Consider the following 23,980-nt stretch of genomic DNA (forward strand, 5'->3'; position numbering starts at 1 on the left):
TGGGTGAGGGCCGAGTGGAGGGCAGAGCAGATGGCATCCTCAGAGGACCGTTTGGCTCGCTACGCAAACTGGAAGGGGTCAATGGTGGGGGGGAGAACAGATCGGATGTGCTCCAAGACAAGCCGCTCAAAGCACTTCATGATGACGGGCGTAAGTGCCACGGGGCGGTAGTCATTGAAGCAGGACGGAACGGGTTTCTTCGGCACAGGTACGATGGTGGCAGCTTTGAAACACGACGGGACGATGGCCTGCTGCAGGGAAGTGTTAAAGATGTCTGTGAAGACATCTGTCAGCTCACCAGCGCAGTCCTTCAGCGCACGACCCAGGATGTTGTCAGGGCCCGCCGCCTTACGGATGTTGATAGCGGCAAGCGCCCTCCTCACGCTGTCGGCGGAGAGCCACAGGGGCAGCTCATGTGAAGGGGGAGTGGCCTTCAGCGGGCAAGTGCTGTTCTGAGCGTCGAAGCGAGCAAAGAAGCGGTTAAGGTCATTGAGCAGACGGACGTCCCCTTCACAGCTCTGCGGTGCGGGCTTGTAGTCCGTGATGGTCTGAATGCCCTGCCAAAGGCTCCGTGCGTCCCTGCTGTCCTTGAAGTGGGCGGTAATTTTGCAAGAGATGCGCCGGGATCACTGCTCAGGGCCTGCCGTCCATCCAAAATCCTTATGTCCACTTCACCGTCCTCAGAGTCTCTTTCCAGGCCCCAGTCAGCGTCCACAGGTTCTGCAATAATCGGGAGCCACTGCCAGTATTTAACGATGACAACAGCACAAAACCTTGAGTTGCAATGAAAAAAGCAGCTATGCCCAGCGTAGGCCGGAAGTCCTCCCGGCCCCCTTCGGTCACCGCCAGTAGACGACGTCTCCATAACCAGTCGTCTGCAAACTAAATCTTCTCTTTTGGGGTTGATTGGGGCACGGGGACGACTGGTGGTCGTCGTCTCATCGAAGTGCTCAGTAGAACCTCCGAGGCGTTCTCGGCATCTACTCCTATGACCCAGAGGCCCACGTGATCCCTGAAACAAACAAACAAACAAACAAACAAACAAACAAACAAACAAACACTCCCCCTAGGAGTTATGAATAATCCCCCTTATTTCTCGTCGTGTTGTCAGTCTCGCAAGATCCCTCCTGTAGCAGAGTAACCTCTGCCTGTTCAAGTTAGCCTTTCCTGCTGCAGCTGTCACTGTCTGAAGTCCTGTCAATCAGTCTTTGCAATCGCTCTTTCCCAGTCCAAATCTTAATTTTTACTCCAAATTTTCTCTTTGATTCAAAATTTTCTCAGTATTCTCAAATGGGCATCAGTCCTGTCAGTTTTGTTCCCCCAATTTGTTTATGTACATTATCTTTGTCTCCCCTTCAAGTCACCTTACTGTTCAAATCAGTTTCCCTTTTGAATGAACCTGTAATCTTCCCAAAATGATTTAACTATTCAACTCTTTTCAACATTTGTTATGCAAATTAACCCTCTTAAATTGTGTTCTTAAATACTTTCCCTTTAATAGCAGCTTTAATGCATTCATATATTAAGAAATCATCCCTATTCCTTGTTTCTGGTCCAGTTTCCTATTTTATTTAGTTATCTTCCAAACATTTGTTGTCTATTGCGCTGCAGTCTAATCCCTATTAGCTGTATGATTTGTCATCATTCGTGCTTTTCCGTAGACACTTTAACCGTTACTGTCGCTAGCTTGTTACCACGCTTTGCATCCATTCCAGATTGTTGTCTCCCATTAACTCCTTTCCTTTCGAGATGCTTCTTCTGCTCCTTCCATCACTGCCTGTTGAATTCTGGCATGTTCTGTTAAAGCCTCAATAATAATTGAATCCGAAAAAACATTGAATGTCACAAATAGCTTTTATATCTACTTACTCATTTAAATGTAACTCCCCCCTCTGACACATTCACTCAATGTGTCATCAGGCATTCAAAAAGGAACCGGCAAAACGTCCTACCGCATCATCATATGTCCTGCAGCCAGTTTGTCGAACCTTTCACTCATCCAGAACCGTCATCCCCAAGTTCCTGAAAATTGACTGTTCACCCCACACTCGGCAACACAAACAAAAATCATCGCAATCCTGCCAGTGCACACAGTCCTGCTGACAGCGAACCCTTGTGCTCACAAAAAGTACACAGGCATCGAGTATCAAAATAAAACCTAGACACACAACGAATCATGGCTCCCGGGGATTCTGTCCTGAAAATCATCAATCATCATAAAAATCAAAAGGGTTAGGGTTAACATTTTCACGTGCATTCAATATAAACTCTCCAAGACTGCAATCGCCAACCTGCAAATTTATTACACATTATAAAACAGCCAGCAATCTGCTCCTTGGCTGGTGGTTGATGCTGCAATAAGTCAAGTGACGCACAGAAACAAAGCAAAGCTTGCACTTGCCACAAGCCAGCTTAAGTTTCAAATGTTTGGTTGTCACCACATAGTCAGTCATCCCATGAGTCCAAGTCTGTCATGTCATATCGTCCATTGTCCTAGTGTTTGATATTAGTCCTGTCTTGTCCATTCGTGTTGCTGAAATGGGCCTTCTCCATGAACTATTTTGTTGTTCATGGTGCCTCTGATTAACCATCAGCTGTTGGTAAAGGTTACAACTCATCACTCATCAAACTTGGGTGTTCCAGTCTCATGTGAGAGGAATCTTACCCTCAACTGTGACCCTTTCACCCGAACTCCAAAATACTTTGGCCTTTCACCCTGTCCCAGACACACGTACACATTCTTAACCACACAGGTGCCAATCAGTCACCTTCATCGCTCAGCTCTCATTCCACAACAAACAAATTTAGTATGTGTAAGTGAGTAGGCAATCAGTGAATATTGAAGGTAACCCTTCATTTCTGGATGTTCTTCTCAATTAAATATTTCATACAATCGTCCCTCACTTTTACCGTAAAACTGTCAATTAAATGCCTAAAAGATTCAGTTATTTCTACTGCTGAGCCTGTTCAAGGGTGAGCATGGGGAAAGAAGCAGCCTCAGATGGTCCTTAAATAATTTTATCCTAATCAATCATTCTGATCAAACCGCTGGGTAAAGATACTCAAAAGGGTCCCTCCGACAGTCGACTCCACTATGGTGTTCTCACTTTGTCATATCAATACATTTGTTATTCAAGTCCTATCACATTTGTCATCTCGTTAACTGTCGTTTTGTGTGACTCTTATGCCACATTATTCTTAACTGTCAAAAGTTTCCCTGACTGTTATTCCTTGAACTTATCGGACTTTCTGACACCAGAATTCCCCGTGAGGTGTAATTAAGTTCTAATTTTATTAATTAATAATAATCAGGTCCATTGAACAATCTAGCCACCTCTTGACTGCATCCTATAGGGTCCTAATGTCCTATTTCCAGAGCAGGCACGTGAAAGCGGAGCCGACAACTACGCGGCTCCTGGGCTGGTGCTATGGCTAGTGTCCAAGAAGACGAGGAGATTCGCTCGCCTTTGGGCTTCAAGTCACTCGTTTGGAAGCACTTTGTAATTTCCTAAATAAAATGTTTGCAGTACCTTGTTGATTTTGCGTATGAATTGTTATAAATCAGGATATTGTTCTATATCGATCATAGCGCACTATATCGTGATGTATCGTGAATGAATCACAGCAGGCTTTAAGATATCTGCAAATATCGTATCGTATTTCTTTGTATCGATATGATATCGTATCGTGGGAAAAACCTGCGATTTACACCCCTACTCTTTAGTGCAGTGCTTCTCAAATAGTGGGGCGCGCCCCCCTTGGGGGGCGCGGTGCTATTCCTGGGGGGGCGCGTGTGACCCTGGGGAACAGGCTTTTTTTTTGGCAGTACTAGAATAAAGTGTAATTGCGCGTTTACTACAGCAGGGGGCAGTGGCGCTCTCATTGTTACTTCTGTCACGTTTGCGACAGTGCAACATTTTACGATTTACAAGACAAGTTAGGATAGTCACGGTGGGGAGGGGGGGCGCGAATAGTTTTCTTCTTGCTAGGGGGGGGCGTAACAGAAAATAATTGAGAAGCACTGCTTTAGTGAATGGAGTGAGTGTTCCGAACTTCCGACTGTATGATTGATCGTGAACGCACCTTGGGCAGAACGCTAATGAGGAGGCGTATCATGGAAAATACACTTTTTGTGCGTTTATATTCATTTTATATACCGTATTGGGCCGAATATAAAATGGTGGTTTTTGTATTAAAATAAGACTGAAAAAGTGGGGGTCGTCTTACATTCGGAGTCTAGACACAACGCTAGACGCGCCAGATATCTTTAAAGCGAATGCTGAACTTAACTCCCCAGGCCAGAGCGAACCCCTGTCACAAAGAAGAAAAATAAATATATCTGTTAGAAAGGTTCCTATGTTGATGTTAAATTATTGGAAAGTTACGTCACCACACCTTAAATCTCGCGTGAGTTACCTCAGCCTATTGCGATTAGTGATGTGAATTCCAGTTCTTTTAGGTGAACTGAATCTTTAGAATCAGTAATAATAATAATAATAATATTAAATTTCAAACCAGCAATCTTATGTGAAATTGCAGTAGATATACAATATTCAAGAGTATATATATGCATACACGTTATTTTAAAACTACTGTAAGTACATCATTAATCTACATTCTGGCTTAGTTCACGCCAGGAGACGCAACATGTCCACTGACTGATCCGTTGATGCACGGGAAGGCAGTTCACCCACTGACTCGTTCGCGAACAGGAAGTCGGGAAACTCAGGATTCGTTGCCTCACTGATCCGTTCTCGCGATGAACCGGAAATGCAAATCACTCACTGATTCGTTCACTCACTGATTCGTTCGTTGGTGAACGGGAAATGCAATTCACGACTCGTTCGTGAACGGGAAGTTACGTCATTTTCTTCTTCGTTTTGTTTTACGGGGAGGTACCACCAGCTTCATTGGGCATTACCGACACCTACTGGTTGAAGTCATATGAACTGACTCGTTCACTCCCGTTCACTGAAAAGATTCGTTCTTTTGAACGAATCATTCACTCACGAGCCAACACTAATTGCAATTGTTGGAGCTTGTGCGCAGCGGTAAATTAAAGGTTGCTGGTATCGACTGAGTATGTTGCTGTGATCGTGTGCGTCTTTGATACAAAGTGAATATATACATTTGATTGCTACTACTGTCTACCGTTTCTCTGATCGCGGTTTGTTTCGCGTGTGCGCCGTTTGATTGATAGTGTGGTGAATTCTCTTCGATGGTCAGCTGGTCTTCCAAACAAAATGGTGAAAAAGTGGCTGGCTTGGGGAAGGAAAACTTCAGTCACACATGGCTGATTGGGGAAAGATTTTATTCAACCGATGTCAGAGAGAAGTGTCTCGCGCCCTAGCCAAGATGTCGAGTCCCCTTGTCTACTCTCGCCCTAAACCTTATACTCTTGCGCTTCCCTCCACGTGGGAGCGTGCACATGGGGCTGTTGGCTGACCTATGACCCCGCAGCCTGCCTCCCTATCAGTCTACATGGTGTGTATCTTAGCAGTTGTTAATGGAAACCAGATGTGTCTGGCGCCAATGAGTCTACCTTCCTGGACCAAGCCCCAAACAATCCCACACGATCCTGACCCGAACATGACCCGGTCACACTTAGGCTTACATTGCATGATACCAGAATAAAAATTCACCACATTCCCCCCTGACGGGGCACAACAAGTGCAACAACTCGACAAGAAATGACATCGGTACATCAAAAAACCTTCCCGCAACCATTTTATGCTTTTCGTCTACAATTTGGACCTATTTGTCTCATCCTAAATGCTACTTAAGGTTACATTAACTAGGAAAACTCGACCTACCGTATTTTCCGGCCTATAAGGCGCACCTTCAATGAATGGCCCATTTTAAAACTTTATCCTTATATAAGGCGCACCGGACTATAAGGCGCACCATTAATGCATCATGTCAGATTTTTAATCCAAATCAAATCATTCTCCATTTTATCTTTTTTATTTCAACTTCAGACGGAAACAAATTACTTTATAATCATAAAATAATGATCCATAGTCTTTTTGAGTCATGATTCATAGTCTTCAGCGTGCCACTTATGATTGATTTCATGACACAATGCTTTGGGCCAGTTTAAATTTAGGAATTTGGTCCATATATAAGGCGCACCGGGCTATAAGGCGCACTGTTGGTTTTTGAGAAAAATTTAGGTTTTTAGGTGCGCCTTATAGGGCGGAAAATACGGTAATTTAATATATACCGTATTTTCCGCCCTATAAGGCGCACCGGGGTATAAGGCGCACCTTCAATGAACGGCCCATTTTAAAACTTTGTCCATATATAAGGCGCACCGGCCTATAAGGCGCATAAAATAGAAGCTTTACTGCAACAAACTGAGGTTGACTAGGGTTGCGGTCTGCACCCACTAGCCAATAACCAACGAGCCCTCTGTAAACAATCGCGTTTCTCAAACAATCTCCTATAAAATGATTGGAACTGACTAAAGTTCAATCTAACGCATTGGTACTACCGTATTTTCCGCCCTATAAGGCGCACCGGGGTATAAGGCGCACCTTCAATGAACGGCCCATTTTAAAACGTTGTCCATATATAAGGCGCACCGGCCTATAAGGCGCATAAAATAGAAGCTTTACTGCAACAAACTGAGGTTGACTAGGGTTGCGGTCTGCACCCACTAGCCAATAACCAACGAGCCCTCTGTAAACAATCGCGTTTCTCAAACAATCTCCTATAAAATGATTGGAACTGACTAAAGTTCAATCTAACGCATTGGTACTACTTACCTATGTTTCCCTTCCATATCGATCCGTAGATTTACTCGAAACATTAACAGCGCGGCCTATTTTGACATGAAATAGCCTCGCGCGTATAGCAGCTATCGTTATAGCATTAGCCATCCGCGATTTCCTATGAGCCTCAGCTCGCAATCTCCCATGAGCCTCAGCAAAGTGTAAACAATCGCGTCTCTCAAACGAGCTCCTATAAAATGATCAGAACTGACTAAAGTTCGATCTAACGCATTGGTACTACTTACCTATGTTTCCCTTCCATATCGATCCGTAGATTTACTCGAAACATGAACAGAGCGGCCTATTTTGACATGAAATAGCCTCGCGCGTATAGCAGCTATCGTTATAGCATTAGCCATCCGCAATTTCCTATGAGCCTCCACTCGCAATCTCCCATGAGCGTCAGCAAAGTGTAAACAATCGCGTCTCTCAAACGATCTCCTATAAAATGATCAGAACTGACTAAAGTTCGATCTAACGCATTGGTACTACTTACCTATGTTTCCCTTCCATATCGATCCGTAGATTTACTCGAAACATTAACAGAGCAGCCTATTTTGACGTGAAATAGCCTCGCGCGTATAGCAGCTATCGTTATAGCGTTAGCCATCCGCAAAAAAACATGACCCTCAGCTTGCAATCTCCCATGAGCCTCAGCAAAGTGTAAACAAACAATCGCGTCTCTCAAACGATCTCCTATAAAATGATCAGAACTGACTAAAGTTCGATCTAACGCATTGGTACTACTTACCTATGTTTCCCTTCCATATCGATCCGTAGATTTACTCGAAACATTAACGGAGCAGCCTATTTTGAAATGAAATAGCCTCCCGGGTACAACAGCTATTCGGTGACGCCCCCTGACTACAGTTACCGTAATGCTGGGAAGCGATGCGACCTTGTAATTTACTAGTCGTACTAAAACGTACTAAAACATTTTGGCAGAGCACTGTGTACAACCAGTATGGATCAACAAATTCATCACTTGATCCATATATAAGGCGCACCGGGCTATAAGGCGCACTGTTGACTTTTGATAAAAATTTAGGTTTTTAGGTGCGCCTTATAGGGCGGAAAATACGGTAATTCCTCCCTGACAGCAATCTGAGGCCTCTCAGGAAACACATTTGACCAAGATCGAATCCCCCAACCCCATTAACTGATTGACGCCGTCTGCACCCCCCCCCCTTCGGTAATATATCACCAATAGGGGTGTAACGATACATCGATACACATCGATTAATCGATATAATGCTCTACGATTTATTGGCATCGATGCTAAAGGTAAACATCGATTTATATCGCCGTGTTTGACCTCGGACATTAGACGCGACTTTATTTTGAAATCCAGTTCATTGTTGCTTGCTTCCTCTTTCCGGGAGCAGGGAGCAGTGCGCGGCGTTGTTGTGTTGTGAGCAGAGCACGCAGGTGAAAGGGGAGGCGACAACTAGTACGCGGCTCCTGGGCTGGTGCTATGGCTAGTGTCCAAAAAGACGAGGAAATTTGCTCTCCTTTAGGCTTCAAGTCATTCGTTTGGAAGCACTTTGGATTCCAAAGAAAAGATGGCTCAACGGACAAGACACGTGCAGTTTGTAAATCCTGCCATGCGGTGATCAAATATTCAGGGAGCACAAATCTCGCCGCACATTTAAAGAAAAAACACCACATCAAAGTTCAGTGTTAAAGTAAGCACTTTGTATACTACAATACTCTTGTAATTTCCTAAATAAAAAGTTTGCAGTACCTTGTTGATTTTGCGTATGAATTGTTATAAATCAGGATATTGTTCTATATTTTTTATTAAAAAAAATATATATATCGATCGTAGAGCACTATATCGCGATATATCGTGAATGAATCGCAGCAGGCTTTAAGATATCGGCAAATATCGTATCGTAGTTCTTTATATCGATATTATATCGTATCGTGACAAAACCCGCGATTTACACCCCTAATCACCAACGCCATCAATTTGGAGAGGAAAAGTTTGCTGTGGCCCGTTAGAAGCCCCAAAAGGTTGCCGGACCACCGTCGAAAAAACCTTGCCAATCTAATGACGAGGAAAAAGAGGGAGGCCCATACTACACCCCCAGAGACGCCTCCCACCTGGCGAGAGCCAGGTGAAGGGAGCTCCGGCACACACCACATTCCACAAAGCGTAGCACAAGCCCCCAAAACAGCAATAGACAGAACCACGGCCCTCAAATACAAATCGGTCAAAATGCAATGTCGTATGGTAAACATGCTACGGGGTAAACAAATGAGGTCACATAACAAAGTAAATAATATGGCAAAACAACAAGGTCGCATAGTGAGGTATACACAAACGAGCCATCAAAGCATGCAACAGAGTAACGCCCCTCACCCCCCAGTGTTGCCCCCCCCACCCCTTGCGTGTGCGAGTGCGTGCATCAGCAATGTCCTGTCCACTGGGGCCTCCTCGTCGAGGAGCACCAGTTGGCGCTGCCCAGGGCCCGCTGTCCATGCAACGTCCCCAAGTCCATGCCACCGTCCTTAGCATCACCTGCGAGGCCCCGGTCAGCGTCCAAGCGTCCTGAAACGAATGAGAACTACTGCCAGCATCGAGTGATGATAATGACATAAAATGCAAGTCACACATGCAACATTGGTATGAGGAACACGGCAATGTCGATCACGGACCGGACGACCTCTCCATCCCCCCACCCGGACATCGGCCGGGCAACACTGTAGGGCAAACCACATAACAATGAAGAAAAGCAAAACAAACACACAATCATGCAATCCAATATGAAAAATAAGCAAAAGTCTCAAGGTCGCCAGTCAGCAGCAACCCCCCCCCCAGCCATAAGGCAAAAACAAATAGGCCCTAGTCCCGCATACCCACCAGACGTCTCTGTCAGAGGCCACAGGTAGTACGTGTTGGCGACAAAATCTCCGCCAGCATCACGCTGAGCACGGGGGCCCCCCAAGGCTGCGTGGTCAGTCCGCTGCTCTTCACCCTCCTGACGCACAACTGCACTGCAACCTACAGCGACAACCGCATAGTGAAGTTTGCTGACGACACGACTCTGGTGGGTCTCATCACCAAGGGAGACGAGACTCAATACAGGCTGGAGGTTGACCTTCTGACCACGTGGTGCAGGGACAACTGCTGAACGTCGACAAGACCAAGGAGATTGTTGTGGACTTCCGGAAGGGTCACACCCAACACCTGCCGCTGACCATCGATGGTGCTGTGGTGGAGAGAGTGAGCAGCGCCAAGTTCCTGGGGGTGCACATCAGTGAGGATCTCTCCTGGTCCACCAACACTGCATCACTGGCAAAGAAAGCCCAGCGCCGCCTGTACTTCCTGCGGAAACTCAGGCGAGCGAGCGCTCCTCCGGCCGTCATGACTACATTTTACCGCAGCACCATTGAGAGCGTCCTCTCCAGCTGTATTGCTGTTTGGGGTGGTGGCTGCACTGACTACAACTTGAAGGCCCTGCAGCGCATAGTGAACACGGCTGGTAAGATTATTGGTGCTTCGCTCCCCTCCTTGAAGGACATTTACACCTCCCATCTCACCCGCAAGGCGACCACGATTGTGAGTGATGTGAGTCACCCCGCTCACTCTTTGTTTGAGCTTCTGCCCTCTGGGAAGAGGTACAAGAGCCTGCGCTCCCGCACCACCAGACTCTCCAACAGCTTCATACTCCCGGCTGTTAGGATCCTGAACTCGCCCCCCCCTTTCTGCGTAGCGTCCTGTACTTTGTGCTATGCTTACTGTCTGCTGTACGCACACTGGCTCAGTTTTGCTCCTCTTATTTATTGGGTTGTTTGTTTATTATTTATTCATCACTCATTTTATTTATTTATTATTTATTAGTTATTGTTTGGTCCTTGAAGGCACTGCCTTCTTGTTTTTATTTTGTGTCGTCTACTTGTATGTTTATCGTGTACTGTGTCTCGTCACCGTGGAATGGAGGAAACGGAATCTCGGTTTCTTTATGTATCTTGACTAGGGGTGTAACGATACATCGATACGCATCGATTAATCGATATAATGCTCTACGATTGATTGGCATCGATGCTAAACGTAAACATCGATTTATATCGCCGTGTTTGACCTCGGACATTAGACGCGACTTTATTTTGAAATCCAGTTCATTGTTGCTTGCTTCGTCTTTCCGGGAGCAGTGCGCCCGGCGTTGTTGTGTTGTGAGCAGAACAGGCACGTGAAAGGGGAGTCGACAACTAGGGCTGGTGCTATGGCTAGTGTCCAAAAAGGCGAGGAAATTTGCTCCCCTTTAGGCTTCAAGTCATTCGTTTGGAAGCACTTTGGATTCCAAAGAAAAGATGGCTCAACCGACAAGACACGTGCAGTTTGTAAATCCTGCCATGCGGTGATCAAATATTCAGGGAGCACAAATCTCGCCGCACATTTAAAGAAAAAACACGACATCAAAGTTCAGTGTTAAAATAAGCACTTTGTATACTGCAATACTCTTGTAATTTCCTAAATAAAGAGTTTGCAGTACCTTGTTGATTTTGCGTATGAATTGTTATAAATCAGGATATTGTTCTATATTTTTTATTAAAAAAAAAAAAATCGATCGTAGAGCACTATATCGCGATATATCGTGAATGAATCACAGCAGGCTTTAAGATATCGGCAAATATCGTATCGTAGTTCTTTGTATCGATATTATATCGTATCGTGACAAAACCCGCGATTTACACCCCTAGTCTTGACATATGAAGGGATTGACAATAAAGCTGACTTTGAACTTTGAGTGCCAATATTCATGATTCATTCCAACAATCTATGCTAGACGGCCCTTGATTATAATCCTCAAACCTTCTTTGCCTGAAAACAAGAACCTCTGCTTATGTTGATCAAATTGCACATCAATCTTGTTCTTACTCGCTTTAGTTAATAGAGTTTGAATTTCTGAAGCCAATGACTCATGATCGTTGTAAACGCCTCTTCGAACTTTCATCTTGGAATACGTCGCCTCTGTCAGCAGAAAGCTTCGGCTGTTTGAGATAGAAATTCCGTTTTTTCTCAGGAACGTCAAGAATTGAGTTGATATATGAAATTTCGCATAATCCAACCTCCCATGAACCTTTTAAATCGATATGCTGCGCTAATTCCACCTTGAATTCTGAAAGGGTATTTTCACTGAAAATGTGCATACTAGCAATTGACGCTAATGTTACGTAGAATTCTCTCTGGACTTCACCTATCTTGTAATTTTCACAAAATGACTGTTCTATCAAACTTTAAATGCTTTTAACACTCTTTGCGGATACCCAGCTGTTGAATTTGGCTGGCCAGCCGACTCAGTGGACGAGGAACTCGCGTCTGCCTGACACGGTGCATGATTTAAGAATTTTCTGTATGCGGAATTTTTTTTATTTTTACTTTTTGTAAATCCGCTTCGTAAAAGCTGCCTTCTATAGGCATCGCGGGCGGGCGGACGATGGCTTACGGGGCAAGTTCGCAGGAGATTTTGATTCCATGGGAGTGGGTGGGTCATGCTGTCGGGTTTTGTGGGTTTTGTCTTGTCCTGTCACTTTCTGTTTTATTGTTGTAACTCTAGTTTCAGTTCGTGGGTCCTTCCTCTGCGCGTCAGGCCACTTAACTTCCCTGATCCCAACTGTGTGCACCTGTGTCGTTGGCCCTAATTGTCTGCACCTGTGTCCTCCCCTTCCGTGTGTGTATATAGCCTACGTCTTCCCCTTGTCTTGTGCCAGTGCGTCTTGACTTGTCGCTTTTTGTCTTTTGTGCTGCCTTCTGTTGGAGAAAATAAAACACCTTTGGTTGGAACTCTGCATTCGAGTCCTCTCCCTGCTCCAAGCCTGAGAGTACGCACTGGCCAGACATGGACTGACTGGAGCAGCTGGCCGCCACAGTACGCTCCCATGCGTTGCAGCTCGCCCAACACCAGAAGCAGGTGAATGCCTTGGGAGTTCAAGAGATTATGAAGACTCAGGAAGACTTCAGAGTGGCGGTGGCCGCCCAGATGGGAACACTGAGCCGGCAAATGCAAGACGTTCTCATGCTTCTGACCGCGGTACCAGCAGCGACGCCCAGTCCACCAGCTGCTTCCCCGGTGGATCATCCTGCTCCCGCTCCCATGGCGATGGGGGTCAGACTGGCCCCCCCCCTGAACGATACACTGGTGAACCTTCATAACCGAGTGTGAGATGCAGTTCGCGCGGGCCCCAGGGGACTTCCCCACGGAACGCTCCCGGGTGGCGTACATGATCTCGTACCTGACGGGAAGGGCCCGGGCGACTGCAGAATGGGCCAGGGATTCCGCTACCTGTCATTCCCTCTCCATTTTCATCAAGGCCCTGCGCACGGTGTTCGATCCGGTCTCCTCGGACCGAGAGAAGGCTCGTGAACTGTGCCAGCTGACCCAGGGTCGAGAGTCGGTCAGCGACTATGCGATCCGCTTCCGCACTCTGGCCGCGGAATGTGGGTGGAACTCGACGGCCCTGTATGATGTTTTTCTCAGGGGCCTTTCTGGACCCATCCAGGACCAACTCATCCCCCTCGATCTTCCCCCTGACCTCGACGCTCTCATCGCGCTGGCTATCCGCACGGACAACAGGTTGCAGGACCGGAAGAAGCAGCGCGCAAGCCGGAGCGCGACCGCCTTTCCCCCTGTGTCAGTAGTGGAGGCGCCACTCCTCGAGACGCACCGCCAAAGATCGAACACGGCACTGCTACCGGGCTACTGGGACTGAACCTATGCAGTCCGGCTGGGCCAGGCTGAGCGAGGAGGAAAGGCAGCGCCGACGCCAGGAAGGCAGGTGCTATTATTGCGGTGCGCAAGGACATATCATCCTCTCCTGCCCGGTGAGGAAGAACCTGACGGTAAACACCTTCTCCGTTGTCCAGCAGAAGGGTTGGGCCCTACCCATCGGCACACTTACCTGCCTAGGAAAGGTCACCAAACTTGGTGTGTTAATTGACTCCGGGGCAGATGAGAGTTTGACTGACTGGGCTTTTGCTCGGAGATTAAGGGTAAGAACCGAACTGCTACACACGACTGTGAAGGCCAAGGCGCTCAATGGTCAAGCACTCTTTGATATATCCCATGTAACCGAACCTCTCTCGCTGTCTTTCGGGAATCATCACGCGAAAGTAAGACTGCATGTTGTAACCTCCCCCATGAATCTGCTTATCCTCGGGTATCCGTGGCTAAAACGCCACAACCCAACCATGGACTGGGAGTCCGGGGAGATAAGGGGATGGGGACCCCATTGCCAAGTGTCATGTATTGAACCTAACCCCCCCGATCAGCCCTACACGTGGTTCTAACCCAGACTCTGTTCCTCCTGTCCCCTACCTCGAAACCCCGGATCTGACCGGAGTTCCAGTATGTTACCACCAGCTCGCGGAAGTATTTAGCAAAGTCAAGGCTAGCGCTCTACCGCCCCACCATCCTTATGACTGCGCCATAGAGCTTTTGCCCGGCGCTACTATACTCAAGGGGAGACTTTATTCCCTTTCGGGACCCGAAAAGCAGGCTCTAAATTAGCATATTGACACGTCATTTAAGGCGGGATTGATCAGACCATCGTCCTCCCCTGCGGGGGCCGGGTTTTTCTTTGTGGGCAAAAAAGACGGTACCATACGCCCCTGCATAGACTACAGTCCCCTCAAGCAGATCACTATTAAGAATCGATAACCCCTTCCACTCATGTCAGCCGTATTCGATGAATTGCAGCAAGCTCGGGTGTTCACCAAGCTAGATTTGCGTAACGCCGACCATCTCGTGCGCATTCGGGAGGGCGATGAATGGAAAACGGGATTCAACACTCCCAGAGGACACGTTGAATACCTCGTAATGCCGTTTGGTCTCACCAATGCCCCCGCTGTTTTCCAGTCCATGATTAATGATGTTCTGAGAGACTTTATAGATCATTTTGTTTATGTGTATTTGGATGATATCCTGATCTATTCACCGGATATGGAGACCCATGAGTCCCATGTTAAGTCAGTCCTACAACGCCTCTTGGATCATCAACTTTACGTAAAAGCCGAAAAGAGCGAGTTCCACGCCAAGACTATATCTTTCCTTGGCTTCATCATAGCCCCCGGTAAGGTACAGATGGACCCGGCAAAAGTAAGCGCAGGGACACAATGGCCTAGACCTGATAGCCGCAAAAAAGTGCAGCAATTTCTTGGCTTTGCTAACTTTTATAGGCGATTCATCAGAGGCTTCAGCGCCACAGCGGCTCCACTGCATGCTCTGACTTCCCCAACAGTTCCGTTCTGTTGGACGGCGAAGGCGGAAGCCGCCTTCCAGGAGTTGAAGAAGCGATTCAGCTCCGCCCCGATCCTCACACTGCCTGACCCATCTCGTCAGTTCGTGCTGGAGGTAGACGCCTCCAGTTAGGGAATCGGCGGCGTCTTGTCCCAAAGGTCCCAGGCAGACAACAAGCTTCATCCGTAGCATACCTGTCCCGACGGCTGACACCCGCTGAACAGAATCATGACGTAGGGGATCGAGAATTGTTGGCGGTAAAACAGGCCCTCGAAGAATGGAGACACTGGCTGGAGGGAGCCCAACAACCCTTCTTGGTTTGGGCTGACCACAAGAACCTACAGTATATCAAGAAAGCCAAAAGACTGAATTCACGCCAGGCTCGTTGGTCCCTTTTCTTTAACCGATTCAATTTCACCTTGTCTTACAGACCGGGGGCCAAAAACATCAAGCCCGATCCGCTTTCGCGCATCTACAGTCCGGATCCGGTGGCCAAGGAGCCCGAACCCATTCTTCCCCCTCACTGTGTGGTGGGAGCCGTAACATGGCCCATAGAGGACCTAGTGAAGCAGGCCAACAGCGACGAACCACTCCCTAGGGGATGCCCGGTGAATTGACTGTTTGTTCCTCCCAGGCTGCGTTCCCAAGTTGTCCACTGGGCACACACCTCCCGGCTCGCCTGTCATCCAGGCGTGTGAAGAACCATGTACGTCATACAGCAGAGATTCTGGTGGCCCTCCATGGGGGCAGACGTCAGGGAGTACGTGGCAGCCTGCTCCGTCTGTGCGCGGAATAAGAACCCCCCCCCGGTGCCTGTGTGGGTTTGCTGCAACCTCTCCCCATTCCCTCTCGACCATGGGCCGACATCTCGGTGGACTTTGTCACGGGGCTTCTGGTGTCAAATGGGAAGACGACGATTCTCACGGTGGTGGACCGGTTCTCCAAGATGGCCCACTTCATTGCCCTGCCCAAGTTACCTTCAGCTAAGCCAGTGGTTCCCAAAGTGGGCGTTACCGCCCCTCTGGGGGCGGTGGAAAGATCTGGGGCGGCGGTGAGGAAGAAAGGGGTGGTAGGGGGGCGGCAGTCCGAAGTCGACGTTTGTTTGACTGAAAACAAAAACGACTGAAAATTACTGACCGCGGGGATCTACGACTTCTTCTTAGTGAGTTCCAGCCTGATGTTGAGAAGCTTATGTCCCTGCATCAAGCACATCCATCCCATTAATATTGAGTGTGAGACAATGAAGGTTACTGGTGGAATGTTTAATTACCATTCTATGTTGCTGAAACAGTTAAAACTGCTAAAAAATAAATTGGTTTACTAAATTGGGTTTTATTTGTGAAATACACATTTGTGTTTAACCTTTCTCTTTTCAAATTGCAGCATACCAAATATCAAGAAAGAGGTGTTTGTTTCCATATGTGTCTGGGGGGGGGCGCTAGGAATTTACTGGGGAGCCAAGGGGGCGCCAGCCTGCAAAGGTTTGGGAACCATTGAGCTAAGCGAACGGCAGAAGTCCTCATGGACCACGTTTTTAGAGTGCACGGATTCCCGCGGGACGTCGTGTCGGATAGGGGCCCCCAATTTGTGTCCAGGTTCTGGAAGGAGTTTTGCAAACTCATAGGGGCCACCGTGAGCCTCACTTCGGGCTATCACCCGGAGGCGAACGGCCAGGCGGAGCGCGTTAACCAGCAGCTGGAAACAGGCCTCCGCTGCCTAGTGACCCAGAACCCCTCCTCTCGGAGTAAAAACTTAACGTGGGTGGAATACGCCCATAACTCCCTTCTTACCACGGCTACCGGGATGTCCCCCTTCATGTGCGTATTCGGCTACCAGCCCCCGGTTTTCCCCGATAGTGAGCCAGAGGTGTCCGTTACCTCGGCGCGCGCCATGGTGAGACGCTGTCGTCGCATCTGGGTGGCGGCGCGAGCCACGCTGGTCCGCCAGGGCGACAGAATCAAGAAGATGGCCGACCGGAGGTGACGACCGGAGGTGACGACCGGCCCCCGCCTACCAGCGAGGCCAACGGGTCTGGCTGTCCGCCCGGGACCTTCCCCTCCAGGTGGGCTCCAGGAAGTTCTCCCCCTGTTTTGTGGGTACATTCCCCATTTCCAAGGTCGTCGGTCCGGCCGCGGTACGACTCCGCCTGCCCCGGTCCCTTGCCGTGCATCCCACCTTCCACGTCGGGAAGGTTAAGCCAGTTAGGGAGAGTAGGATGGTGCCGACTCCCGCGACGCCCCCACCTCTGCGAACAGTGGGGGGTGGGCCTGCTTACACGGTCAAGGAGCTGTTGGTCGGGCGCAGGAAGGGAAAGGGCTGGCAGTTCCTGGTCGACTGGGAGGGTTATGGGCCAGAGGAGCGGCAATGGGTGCCGCGAAGTTATATGTTGGATCCCGGACAGCTTGATGACTTTTAAGCGGCTCACCCCGATGCTCCTGGGCCGTCTAGGATCCGGTCCTAGAAGGGGGGGGTTATGTCATGCTGTCGTGTTTTGTGGGTTGTTTTGTCTTGTCCTGTCACTTCCTGTTTTATTGTTGTAACTCTCGTTTCAGTTCGTGGGTCCTTCCTCTGCGCGTCAGGCCACTTCACTTCCCTGATCCCAACTGTGTGCACCTGTGTCATTGGCCTTAATAGTCTGCACCTGTGTCCTCCCCTTCCGTGTGTGTATATAGCCTACGTCTTCCCCTTGTCTTGTGCCAGTGCGTCTTGACTTGTCGTGAACACTAGCAATCACGAAGCCACAGAAATTCCCGAGAGATCCTAGATAGAAGATACCTTGTGCCCAGCTCTGTGTTTTGTTTAGTTAGTTTTTTTTGCCATAGTATTCCCCTCAGTTTGAGGCGTGTTTTGTTTTTGTTTAGTTAGTTTTTTTTGCCATAGTATTCCCCTCAGTTTGAGGCGTCTTTTGTTTGCTGTCTCCAGCCTTTTTTTCCCTCGATTAGAGGCGCTTTTGGTTTTTGCCTTTTGTCCCTCATCTTGAGGCTCTTTTTGTGCTGCCTTCCGTTGGAGAAAATAAAACACCTTTGGTTGGAACTTAGGGCGGCTCGGTGGCGCACTTGGGTAGCACGTCTGCCTCACAGTTAGGAGGGTGCGGGTTCGATTCCACCTCCGGCCCTCCCTGTGTGGAGTTTGCATGTTCTCCCCGGGCCCGCGTGGGTTTTCTCCGGGCACTCCGGTTTCCTCCCACATCCCAAAAACATGCTTGGTAGGCCGATTGAACACTCCAAATTGTCCCTAGGTGTGAGTGCGAGTGCAAATGGTTGTTTGTCTCTGTGTGCCTTGCGGCTCCGAGTCACGACGAGGGGCAAGTTTTGGTTTCCAAGGGTGTTTTTATTCCTCTTCAACGTCTCTCCCATACAGAGCCGCCGTGTGCGCACGGAGCGCGGTGGTGCGTTTAGGGGCAGTCGGAGGATTATATAAGATACAATCAACCGGCTGGCAACCGGTTCAGGGTGTCCCCCGCCTACTGCCCGATGACGGCTGGGATAGGCTCCAGCACGCCCGCGACCCCAGTGGGGACTAAGCGGTACAGAAAATGGATGGATGGATGGATGGTTGGAACTTTGCGTTCGAGTCCTCTCCCTGCTCCAAGCCTGACAGAGTGCTGATTATGGGTGATTCGGTGTGTGTGGGGGCTGTTGTCTTCCATCCCGTCTTTCGGCCTTGGCGATCATCTTTGGCCGAGTCCTTGGGTGGGGGCTGTTGTCTTCCATCCTGTCTTTCGGCCTTGGTGATCATCTTTGGCCGAGTCCTTGGCTGACTCCCTCTGGCACCTGCTGGTTTTTATCTCCAAGTGTCCTTCCTGTCAACATTCTCCTCCATTCTTGCACATACACTGTTGCACCTCATTCTTTAATCATTCTTTCAATTTTGTCATTTTGTACGAAATTATGTGAGCTTTTGGCTGTGACATCATCAATCTATTAATGTTCCCTGAATATGCAAAGTTTGTTCTCACCACTTACTATGTTTTTGTTTGTTTGTTCTTTTGATACTCCATGTACGTCATCATATTCTTACTGTTTTTTTCCATGTATAATGCGCAAAATTTAACTAATTTATTGTCCTAAAATCTGGGGTGCGCATTATACATGGGTACAATTTTTTCTATTCTTTTTATTTTATTTTTTATCCGGATATCATACGGAGGCCGCCATTACAGATGCGCTTTCTTCTCTGCTGTTCACTTCAAACACGCTCCATACGAACACAATGCTTGCTCGATCACCTGCTCGTTTGCTGTCACAATGTACCCTGCACAAATCCGAAACATTTCTTCGCTATTGAGTTTGCTAGCGCATGCGCAGTGATACTGACCGGCAGAATAACATCCGGTTGTTCCCAAAGATGATCTTTTTTTTGAAATAATTTTACGTTTACGGACTTAAGTAGGAGTCAAAATTTGGGTGCGTATTATACATGGGTACAGGCTTTTTTCCAGCATCAACATGCCATTTTTAGCGTGCGTATTATACATGGGGGCGCATTATACATGGAAAAAAATGGTAGTTTAATCATGCTTCCAACCATATCTTTTCTTTGTTAGGCAAAATATTTCCCTCTGTCCAGAACGTTCAGTAGTAATCGAAAACTGGCGGCTAGCATTAGTCAAATATAAGATACAATCAAGTACTGAACATTTTTAGACGACTTTGGCAGTGTCCGTGATTTAGAAAATCATCAGGCATGCATTAAACAGTCTTCATCAGTTTACTCGCCCATTCAACATTATTGCAATAACGGAAACATGGATCAACACAGTAAAAGGGGCGGACTTTGAGCTGGAGGGATATGACTTTATACACATAGATCGACAAAACAAAGGTGGAGGAGGAGTTGCGATCTATGTGGAAAAGACATTAAACGTCAGGGTGATACAGGATATGTCAATGGTAGTTAACAACATATTGGAATGCATAACAATTGAAATACTCAAGGAAAAAAAGAAAAATGTTATCATTAGCTGTATATATCGGACACCAGGTTCTAGCATTGAACTGTTCACAGAATGGATGGAGGAGGTGTTTTCAAAGATCAGTTGCAAAACAATTTTCATCTGTGGAGACTTCAAAATTGATTTACTCAATCCAAACAAGCACAAACTGACCGAACACTTTGTTAACACAATATATAGCATGAACTTGTATCCAAAAATCACTAGACCAACCAGAATAACTTCTGACTGTGCCACTCTTATTGATAATATATTCACAAATGACATTTTAAACAACACCATAAGTGGGTTATTAGTCAGCAACATCAGTGACCATTTGCCAGTTCTTATGGTTTTTGATGACAACTATAAAATTATCCAACCGGCCAAAAAACAGGAATACAGAAGAATTAAAACAGAAGAAACAATAAACGCATTTAAAAATGGTTTAATGTCACAAAACTGGGATATTATATACAATGAAAATAATATTAACTGTGCATATGAGGAATTCTTAAAAAAATTCAAAAGGTTATATGACAAATACTGCCCTGTAAAAGTAAATAATAGGAAACTAAAGTATGTAGATCATCCCTGGATCAGAAAGGGCTTACAAAATGCCTGTAAAAAGAAAAATACACTTTACAGAGAATTTATAAGACAAAGAACTAAAGAGGCAGAAAATAAATATAAACAAAATAAGAATAAACTAACTAATATTAAAAGAGCTGCTAGAAAAGAATACTATAGTAAAATATTAAATGATAATAAAAATAACACCAAAGAAATATGGAATATAATGAATACTGTAATAAAAAATGGCTCTAAAAAAAGTAATTATCCTAAATATTTTATTATCAGGAATACTGAGAAGTATGATATGCAAGAAGTGGCTGATAACTTTAATACATTCTTTGTAAATACGGGACCTAATCTGGCCAAACAAATCCCAGATTCAGTAACAACTGAGGAGCAGTGTAATAGTTTAATAGATAGGAATCTGAGCTCAATGTTCCTCAAAGCAGCGGATGAGAAAAAAATTATAAAGATTGTTTCCCAATGCACAAACGAGACATCCAAAGACTGTGATGACATTGACATGATTACCGTAAAACGAGTGATTGAGGGGATCTCTAAACCATTAACATACATCTGTAACCTATCATTTCAGACCGGTATATTTCCACATAAAATGAAAATAGCAAAAATCATACCTTTGTATAAAACCGGGAACAAACACCACTTCACAAACTACAGACCTGTATCATTACTATCACAATTTTCTAAAATACTGGAAAAACTTCTTAATAACCGACTGGACAAATTTATAGATAAATATAAAGTACTCACTGAAAGTCAATATGGATTTAGATCCAACAGAGCAACATCACTGGCACTAATTGACTCAGTGGAGGAAATTACTAACGCAATAGACCTAAAACAATATACAGTTGGGATATTCATTGATCTAAGAAAGGCATTTGACACAATAAATCATGAAATATTATTAAATAAATTACATTGGTATGGCATCAGGGGGAAACCATTAGAATGGATCAAGAGCTATTTAACAAAAAGGAAGCAGTTTGTGAAATTGGGTGACACTTGTTCAACATGTTTGGACATTAGTTGTGGCGTCTCTCAGGGGTCAGTGTTGGGCCCTAAACTTTTTATAATATATATAAATGATATAAGTCAAAGTCAAAGTCAGCTTTATTGTCAATCTCGCCACATGTCACAACACACAAAGAGACCGAAATTACGTTTTTCTCTATCCCACGGTGACGAGACACATAACACGATAGACATACAAGTACGCGACACAATATAAAAACAAGAAGGCAAAGATTCAAACAATCAATGGTAAGAGTGATGAATAAATAATAAATAAACAGATAACACAATAAATAAGAGGAGCAAAACGGAGCCAGCAAGCATAGCGCAAAAGTAAAAAAACATCATAAACAAAAAGGCACAAACAATAAATAATAAGAGTAATAATAAATAATAAATAAACAGATAACACAACAAATAAGAGCCAGTGTGCATACAGACAGTACAGACAGTAAAAGTACAGGACGCTACGCAGAACGGGGGAGCGAGTTCAGGATCCTAACAGCCTGGAATATGAAGCTATATGCAAGGTATCACATATTTTGAAGATGGTTTTGTTTGCAGCTGACACAAATATTTTTTGTTCTGGTAGTGATTTACACACCTTAACAACACTAATAAATAATGAACTAAGCAAATTAAAGGTATGGTTGGACAGCAATAAATTATCCTTAAACCTGAGCAAAACAAGAGTACGGTAATACTTTTTGGTAATCACATAACTAATTTGAAAATAGAGATAAAGCTGGATGGGGTTATTATTGAAAGAGTGAATGAGATTAAATTTTTCGGGGTGATAATAGATGATAAGATCAGTTGGAAATCACAAGTTAACCATGTACAAACTAAAATCTCAAGGTGCATCGCAGTATTAAATAGAGCAAAACAGGCTCCGAATCATACAACACTTCGCATCCTTTATAATACACTAGTTCTTCCATATTTTATGTATTGTGTAGAAATCTGGGGTAATAATTACATAAGCACAATATATCCACTTATTATTTTACTAAAAAAAAGCAATACGGATCATTCATGGGGCAGGATACAGGGATCATACAAATTCATTATTCTTAGAGTCAAAACTCATCAAACTCAAAGATATAGTGGAATTCCGGACAGCACAAATACTTTACAAAGCAAAAAATAATCTGTTGCCAACTAATATTCAGAATATTTTCATTGGGAGGGAAGGGGGTTATAATTTAAGGGGGACATTTAATTACAGGATAAGGAAGGCACGCACAACAACAAAAACATTCTGTATTTCAATATGTGGAGTTAAGTTATGGAAGTGTCTGTGTGTGAAATATACGTATGTATTAATAGTGTGTAGGTACATGTTTAGTGTCTAGCGAGCAGCAGGTAGGAGATAATTTAGTAATTTAGTATTTTGTTGGGATAACTGAGGCAAAATGATTTATGGCTGGGTATTTACTATTTAGGGATTATTAAAAGGGGGTGGGAATAAATAAATTATACTTCTTCCTACTCCTTTTCAGACATCTGAATGTGATTTATGGTTCTTTTGCGGTTATATCTTTATTGCTACGCTTGTAGTTTGTGTGTATGGATGTGTGCATGTGTATATGTATATATATGTATATTTTTATATGTATATATATATATGTATATGTATGTATGTAGGTATGTCTGTATATATATATGTATATGTATATTTTTATATGTATATATATATATATATATGTATGTATGTAGGTATGTCTGTATGTGTATATATATGTTTATGCATGTATTTTGTCATGTCTTTTCATTGTGTACAATAATCTTATTCTTTTTTCACATGTTTGAAATAAACGAAACGAAACAGTTCCTTAAGTGTAAGCTATTCAGGCAATATATCAAAAAACATTTGTTATTTCAAAGTGCTCAGAAATATATATCAGATCATAAAGTTATAAAAACCTTTGTCATTACCACCTATCAAAAATGTCTAGTTGTGTCTTCTTTATTGATTTGGTGTGTAGGTATAATTATATGCTTAAAACGTTTCTTTTATTGATTTAATATGTAAATATATTTGTCTGCTTATGTACTTTTTTCAATGAGGTTTGAGCATATCTGTTTTTGTAGCTAGGCAGGACTTTTTGTATTTCGACCCCATTCCTTCAGATCCTAACAGCCTGTAGTATGAAGCTGTTGGTGAGTCTGGTGGTGCGGGAGCGCAGGCTCCTGTACCTCTTCCCAGAGGGCAGAAGATCAAAGAAAGAGTGAGCGGGGTGACTCACATCACACACAATCGTGGTCGCCTTCTTACCAGCTGTGTTCAGTATGTGCTGCAGGGCCTTCATGTTGTATTCAGTGCAGCTACCACCCCACACAGCGATACAACTGGAGAGGACGCTCTCAATGGTGCCACGATAGAATGTGGTCATGATGGCCGGAGGAGCACTTGC

The sequence above is a fragment of the Syngnathus typhle genome, linkage group LG15, assembly GCF_033458585.1.
Source record: "Syngnathus typhle isolate RoL2023-S1 ecotype Sweden linkage group LG15, RoL_Styp_1.0, whole genome shotgun sequence".
Taxonomy (NCBI): domain Eukaryota; kingdom Metazoa; phylum Chordata; class Actinopteri; order Syngnathiformes; family Syngnathidae; genus Syngnathus; species Syngnathus typhle.